Below are 8,339 nucleotides of genomic sequence, written 5' to 3'. Positions count from 1 at the left end.
CCTGTCGAAATGGCAATTGGCTTAACCCCACTAACCACCTCCTATAATCCTTGTTCGTTTTTTTTTTCAAACAATGGGAACAAAAATTGAAGAACACCGATCGAATTAGCTGACCTACACAAAGCAGCCGGCTAAAGGAGGCATGCCCGCCTTGATAACAAAGATCGAGTGCACCGAACCAATAAAAGGCAGACCTTTTCAATAAGTGGTTCTTGGTACTCGCTGAACTGTATTTTGTTCAGAAAAACCGGTTCCGCTGCGGCTTCCAGCGAGTAATATGGCGGCGCCCAGTGACCACTTATCTTATTGAAAAGGTACGTGGTAAGTGCTGAAACTTACCCAAACGAGGACTTGTGGTACTTGTGGGTCTTCCGGCAAGGTGACCACAGCTCTACGACGTACGACGGGCTTTCACAGTCGATCACAGTCGGTATCGGACGCACAGCTACCACTATGCTCTGAATCGTGCTCGCGGTTATACTCAGTTCACTTCCGCATGCATTCGCGCGGGAATTCCTGAGGTCACGTGACGCTTCGCTCCTCGAATGAACGTCTGCTGGCAACGCTACCTGGCACTAAAATAATAAACGAAATTTGCTTTGCTGCAGGCACATTCTTTGCGGCATAGCGTTTTCCATCTTCGCGCGAGATGACAGCACTGTCTTTGTTTTGAATATCTTTTTTTATTATGTAAGGGACCAGATGGCATATAACCACCATGGCCATCACCGAAGAGCAGTGGGAGACTCAGCTGTCAAGCCCCAGCCTGGAGGATCAGCGTAGTCTGGTCAGCCGGAATAGGGAGATTGCTCGGGTCCACGACTTCCTGGACTAAAGAGGCTGCCCACCTAGGGCTGAATATTTCACGCTTGCTCATAGGAGGAGGAGGAGGTAAACTTTATTTAAAGAACAGGTCGTAGGCGCGGGGTGGGTTGACGTTCCCGTCCCCGCGGTGGGCTCCTCTTCTAGGCCGGACGCCAGGTGGCCGACCGACGATGTCGTTCGGCGACCTCTTCAGCCCGCTCCGTGACTCGGAGTTGAACCTCCGGGTCGGAGCTGAGCAGCGCGGCCTCCCACTGAGATTGGGTAGAGAGCTGCAGACTCTGTGATGGCTTGTCTTGATTACCCCGCAGGGGGCACCTGTTAAAGCAGGTGTTTGTGTGTTTTGTGCGACACCACGGACCCCGAGCACCCACGCTTAGCCGTGCGTGGCATCGTCGTGTCTGGGGAAAAGGGGATCCTGGTGGTTGAGCCAATGCCGAGTGTTTGGACCCTTAAGGCCCCTCGGTGGAGGCAACACACCACTTTGGCCCACGCTTCCCATAGACGGCACCTTCGGGCTGACCCACCCGGGGGAAATCGGCAGTCGCCTTTTCCTATCCTCCCCTCCATCTTTCACTTTCCTATCCTCTTTCTCAGAACTTTCCTGTCTTCTCCTCCCTTCTCGCTTTTTCCTTTTTCCTGGCGGCGAGGGTTAACCTTGTGTGGCTAACCACCCTGCGTTACGCCGTATTTGGTTATAGTCAGAGTGTACAGCTGACGTGGCCAGGACTCTTTGTACAAGCTCCTTTCCCGTCCCCTTGTTGGGCTCCATGGTGGGTGGCTGCCACTTTGGCCGAAAAATATCACATTTTATGGCTGCTTCTCTTTCTGGAACTGATCGCCCTCTCAAAAGAGGGCGGACCGATGTAACCCATGAATTTTTCCAAAAAAACAAAGAAGTCTTCCCAAAGTACTATGTGATACATAGTGAAGAAGAGCAAAAATCAGCGAGAATTATCTCCCCATTCATAGTTGAGAAATCACTGACAAGTGCACTAGGTGCAGGTTACAAGGTGAAAAAACTGGCAAGTGGAGACCTACTGCTTGAATTGAAAGACTACATGCAATACTTGAAACTGTCCAACATTGAGTGTATCGGGGACATACCTGTCTCGATCACTGCTCATCGATCACTGAACACTGTCCGAGGTGTGATTTCAGAAAATGATTTCATACACTTGACAGAAAAAGAACTGTTAGAAGGACTTGCTGATCAGAACGTTGTAAATGTCCAGAGGATTAAGATAAGAAAAGAAAACAAAGAAATCCCGACAAAGCACATTGTCCTTACATTTGCTTCCAGTGCTCTCCCTGACACCATTGAAGTAGGCTACCTGAAGATAAGTGTAAGACATTATATACCGAACCCTAGGTGATGCTCTAACTGCCAGAAATTCGGCCACGGCTCACAGAGTTGTCGCGGTCGCCGAACTTGTGCGAAATGCGCTTCAAAAGAACACTCAACTGATGAATGCACCGAAACCACATTGCAGTGTGCTAACTGTGAAGGAGAACACCCTGCTTATTCAAGGTCTTGCCCCACGTGGAAAACTGAAAAAGAAGTAATCACTATCAAAACAAAAGAAAACTTGTCATATAAAGAAGCGCGACAAAAACTGGCCACTACTCCTGCTTTTCAGTTCACTGCAAAACCAAGTTATTCTGGTATGGCACAACAGCGCGGGGTGCCACACCAACATATAGCACCTGCCCAGGCCACACGGAGTGAGCCTCGGGCAGGGCTACCCGCGCCCCAGGTGGAAGTGGCTCATGCTGCTCCCCCACCTCCATCTCAAAAGAAGGCTATGCAGCCCTCCGGGTTGACAAACCTGAAGGTCTCTCCTCATGAGGCGAGGCCTAACACGAAAGAACACTTATCTGGGGCGCGCTCCTCCGCTGCCTCTGAAGAGGAGGCAATGGACACGAGCCCCGGTAGGGCTGTGCCTTCGACGTCAGACGGACGACGGCACAGCTTAGACCGTCAAAAAAAAGACAGGCCCCGAGTCGTTGGGCCAAAAAAAAAACCTAAGCTAGTTTTTCACATTTTTCATAAAATAAGATGGCTTGTATAATACATTGGAATTGTAGAGGACTACTAAATAATTACAGCGACATAAAGGACATCCTGGCTACATTCTCCCCATTGGCTTTGTGTCTCCAGGAAACCAACTTAGGTCCTCAGAACAAAAATTTCCTTAAAAATTATAAAATCATCCGCCGGGACCGGGAGCTGTCCAGCAGACTCTCGGGTGGTGTAGCCATCGTCGTGAAAACTGGAATCGCTGCTCAGGAGCTGACTCTTAATACCAGACTTGAAGCGGTAGCAGCCACATTATTAACACATAAAACCATCACAGTATGTTCAGTATACCTCCAACCACACATGAAGATAACACTAGATGATTTAGAAGACCTTTTACAACAGCTTCCCGAGCCGTATCTTTTAGTTGGTGATTTTAATGCTCATTCGTGTCTTTGGGGCAGCGAGCAAACAGATACTCGTGGTCAGCTTATAGAAGATTTTATTTTATGCAGCAATGTGTGTCTCCTAAACTCTGGCAATCCAACATACTACTCCCCAGCCACAGGCAAAGCGAGTTGTTTAGATCTGTCTTTTAGTTCACCTTCTATTTTTACAGATTTTAAATGGGAAGTTTTAAATAATCCGTACGGAAGCGACCATCTTCCTGTCATGATCAGCTTATCATCCTCACCATCAGTCATCCCGACAAAACCCAGGCGGTGGAAACTGCATTTAGCTGACTGGTCTTTGTTCAGGCAAGAAGCCAGTCTAAATGAAATTTATTCAGAGAAAATTGATATAGACAAAATGAATGAAATATTTACAGCATGCATTCTTGCGGCAGCACGTCTATCCATTCCCCAATCCACAGGAGTAGTGCACCAAAACCACAAAGTCTGGTGGACACAGGACTGTAAAGAAGCCAAAAAAGAACAAAATAAAGCCTGGGGTATTTTTCGGAGATACCCAACATATGAAAATCTGACAGTTTTTAAAAAAGCAAGAGCCAAAGCTCGATATATTCGTCGTAATGCCGAAAAAAAATCATGGCAGAAGTATGTTACATCTATAAACAGCTCCACAACATCAAAAAAAAAATGTGGGAACAAATTCATAAACTAAATGGCAGCTTCTCCCCATTCACAATTCCAATCCTCACAGCTCCTAATACACAGACAAGCATCGAAGAACAAGCTAATATATTAGGTGTGCATTTCCACAAAATTTCGAGTTCTGCACACTATACAAAAACATTCTTAAAGTACAAGGACAGGATTGAAAAATATAGACTTCCTACGAGGGGCAGCACGAACACACCTTACAATAGGCTGATTACGCTGCAAGAACTGAAAGATGTTCTCGCTTGCGGTAAAAAAACTGCACCTGGTCCTGATGAGATTCATTATGAGATGCTCGCCCATCTATCAGAAGCATCTGTAGAAGCGCTTCTAAAGTTTTTTAACAAAATCTGGGTACTAGCTAAAATACCGGAGACTTGGAAAAGAGCCATAATTGTGCCGTTCCTAAAACCCGGCAAGCCGCCGACCTGTCCTGGGAGTTACAGGCCTATAGCCCTAACTAGTTGTTTAGCAAAATCTTTTGAAAGTATTTTAAACACTAGATTAACCTATATTTTAGAATCAAGTAAACTTCTTAATATTCATCAGTGCGGTTTTAAGAAAGGATGCTCAACTACGGACCACCTAGTACGCCTCGAAAACACTGTCCGCGAGGCGTTTATACATAGACAGCATTGTCTCGCTGTTTTCTTCGATCTAGAAAAAGCATATGATACAACTTGGAGATTCGGCATCCTACGTGATCTAGCAGCTTTGGGCATCCGTGGTCGAATGCTCAGTGTTTTAAAAGACTTTCTTTCACATCGTTCATTCCAAGTGCGCCTCGGTACCACCTTGTCGAGAAGCTTCATTCAGGAGAATGGGGTACCTCAGGGGTGCATTCTAAGCACAACGCTTTTTGTTGTAAAAATCAATTCCATTACCAATGAAATCCCAAATTCCATTATGTGTTCACTCTACGTAGATGACCTCCAGATAGCCTGCACCTCTTCCAATATATCAACGTGTGAGAGACAAATACAAATAACAATAAATAAACTAGTGGCATGGGCCGACAAAAATGGGTTTCAGTTTTCCCCCCAAAAGACGGTGGCAGTTATGTTTTCACTCAAACGGGGTATTCAGAACAACCCTGTCTTGCACTTAAATAGAACCGAATTACCAGTTAAAGAAGAGCACAAATTCCTAGGCATTACTTTCGATAAAAAACTCACATTTCTACCTCACATAAGCACACTAAAAAAGAAAGCCTCAAAATCTCTTAACATACTGAAAGTTCTTTCGCGGAAACATTGGGGTTCCGACAGGGCATGTCTTTTACATGTATACCGTTCTGTTGTACGCTCCCGCGTGGACTATGGGAGTATAGTGTACGGTTCAGCTAGGCCTTCATATCTAAAAAAACTGGACCCTGTACATAACTTAGGTCTGCGCCTTGCATGCGGTGCATACAGAACATCCCCTATAAGCAGCCTGTATGTAGAAACAAATGAGCCTTCACTGGAAGACAGACGAATAGCCCTCACGTGTGCTTACATTCTAAGAATAAGGTCACAGAAAAAACACCTCTGTTATCCAGTTGTCACAACTTGCCCCTCTCGATTAATTTTCACAAATAAACCCAAAGCAACAAGGCCACTGATCATGCGATTCGAAAGCATGTGCAGTGAGTTGCAGGTCCTGGACACCTTGCCTGATGTCGCACAAAACAACAGCCCTCTACCTCCATGGTACAGTCTTCCTGAAATCTGTGACCTCACTCTCACACAGTTTCCAAAAACCAAAACCCCACAAGAGCACATTATTCAGGAATTCCTAAATTTGCAGGAAAAGTACAAAAACTTCACAGACTTTTATACCGATGGATCTAAAACTGCTGTGTACACTGGAAGTGCAGTTGTGCAAGGAGATTCTGTGGAAATCATAAGACTTCCACACTGTGCGTCTATTTTCACTGCTGAATCCTATGCCATTTCTGTTGCCGTAGAGAAAATATTAAAAGAGAATGTCATAAACAGCATTATATTTACAGACTCTCTAAGTGTTCTCACAGCTCTAAATTCCAGAAATGCAGCTGCTCCTTTACTTGGAAACATAATACACAATATAACAACAGCCATAGCTCGAGGATACAACGTAAAATTCTGCTGGGTCCCGAGTCACGTGGGCATTAAAGGCAATGACAGAGCAGACACATGTGCTGCTGAAGCCCGCGACAAGCAAATAAAGAGCATAAGCATACCTTACAAAGACTGCACGAAACTTGTACATCTCAAATTAAAAGAAAAATGGCAGTCTGCCTGGGACAGTGAAGTGGGAAATAAACTACACTTGGTAAAGCCCATTTTGGGAGAATGGATGTCGTGCCGGCATAAGGAGCGTTTTATAGAAGTGATCCTATGCCGTCTCCGCATTGGACACACGCACCTGACACACAATTTTTTGTTGAAAAAAGAAGAGAAACCACGATGCGAAAAATGCGGAGAGGAACTAACTATCAACCACATTTTTTTCACATGCGCAAGTCTTGAAAGGATAAGAAAAAAATTTTTTGCAAAGTTTTACAAAGAATACATTCCTTTTCACCCTAAACTGATTTTAGATGATGATGGACTTGTTGATTTATCTTGTGTTTTTAGTTTCATAAGGGAAGCAAATGTTTTACACAAACTGTAGGAAAAAATGAAACATACGTCACTAAGAGAAACTGAAACCTTGTGCTAAGCACATCATGGTGTTGGCAGCTTAAGCGCCATTGGATCTAAAACAACCCAAGCTTTTAAAAGGAGATTTTTAAACAAATTAGTTTTTAACACACTCATTTTCCCATTTCTTGCAAAACAAAACTTTCACCTTGCTCGTGGCGCATGATAGCCTTAGTTGCTTATGCGCCAAAAAACCCAACACAACACAACACAACACGCTTGTCTTGATTACATGAGTATAGGATGTGTGGTGTGTCTGCCTTTTGATGTCCACAGAGAGAACAGACAGAGCTGAACTGCTCTGGGAACCATATGGAGTACATGTACGGATTAAAGAAAGTGTCTGTTTGAAGCTGCCGCCAGGTGACTTGTTGTGTTTTACTTAGAGATCGATGTGGTTCTGGGAAGATTTGTCTTTCTTTCTTGAAGTGGGTAGTAATTTCTTTGTAGGTTGTCATCCGCTCCCTGGCCGACCTGAGCTCAGGGCAGCGCACCTCCCGGTTAACTACGAATCCTCGGGCAAATTGGTGCGCTGCCTCGTTCCCAGGATGGTCCGAATGGGCAGGGACCCAGATCAATGTGATAAGGTGGGTATGGGAGATTTTTTGTAAGATTTTAATGGCTGCGGAGTGGGCCCTTCCTTTTGCAAAATTTCGGATTGCGGTTTTAAAGTCGCTAAGGATGTATTTGGCAGTGGTGGAGGTAATGGCTAAAGCTATGGCAGCCTCTTCGGCCTCCTCCGGAAATTTTGTTTTATTGATTGTCGCCGATGCGAGGGGAGAACCTCGATGATCGACAACTGCCAGGGAAAAGGCATCTCTGTCCGCATGTTCTGCCACGTCCACGTGCGCCATGTCTTTCTGTATTGAAAATCTTTCGTGTAATTTTTGTGCCCTAGCCCTTCTTCTGTCCGTATCGTATTCTGGATGCATGTTTTTAGGCAGAGGACGGACTATTAATTGCTCGTGCACGTGTCTTGGAATCGGCAAAGTGTGGGCCCGGGTCCCTTCACATTGTATCCCTGCTTTTTTTTTAGGATGAAACGTCCCGTTTCAGTGCTTGATAGTCGTTCGTATTGTGCGGTGAGGTGTGCTTCCATCATTTCCGCTAAGGTGTTATGAATTCCTAACTTTAGTAGTGTTTCATTTGGGGTATGACAAGGGAGGTTAAGCGCAATTTTATAGGACTGCCTAATTAGTGAATCCAGGTCGTTTCTTTCTCTAACTGTGAGGGTGACGTATGGTGTAGAATAGATAACTCTGCTAAGAACGAAGGCTTCTACTAGTTTCCTGGTCTCAGCTTGTTTAACTCCTCCACGCCTATTCGCGATTCGTCTGAGGAGGAGGAAAATTTGGTTGACGGTGTTTTTCAGTTTCTTAATTAATGTGTCATTTTTTTTTGGTTTGACTGTATGAGCATTCCCAAGATTCTTAGTGTTTCCACTTCTTGGATGGCTGCACCTTCCGCGTAGATTTTGATCGCAGGCGCTTTATTCTTTCTTTGGCGCTTTGGGTGTAGAATGAGCAATTCAGATTTCTGGGGGGAACACGCGAGCCCCGCGGCTTGCGCCTCCTCTACGACTACGTCTACCGCTTGTTGTAGCGTATCTTGTATCGTGCCAATACTCCCCTTGGTGGTCCAAAGGGTGATATCGTCCGCGTACAAAGAGTGTTCTAGGTCTGGGATTCTTGCGAGTTCGTGTGCCATTTT

Source organism: Amblyomma maculatum, chromosome 5, assembly GCF_055883805.1.
Source record: "Amblyomma maculatum isolate TAMU_Amacu chromosome 5, ASM5588380v1, whole genome shotgun sequence".
Lineage (NCBI taxonomy): Eukaryota > Metazoa > Arthropoda > Arachnida > Ixodida > Ixodidae > Amblyomma > Amblyomma maculatum.
The sequence above is the reverse complement of the archived record's forward strand: the minus strand, read 5'-3'. Positions refer to the sequence as shown.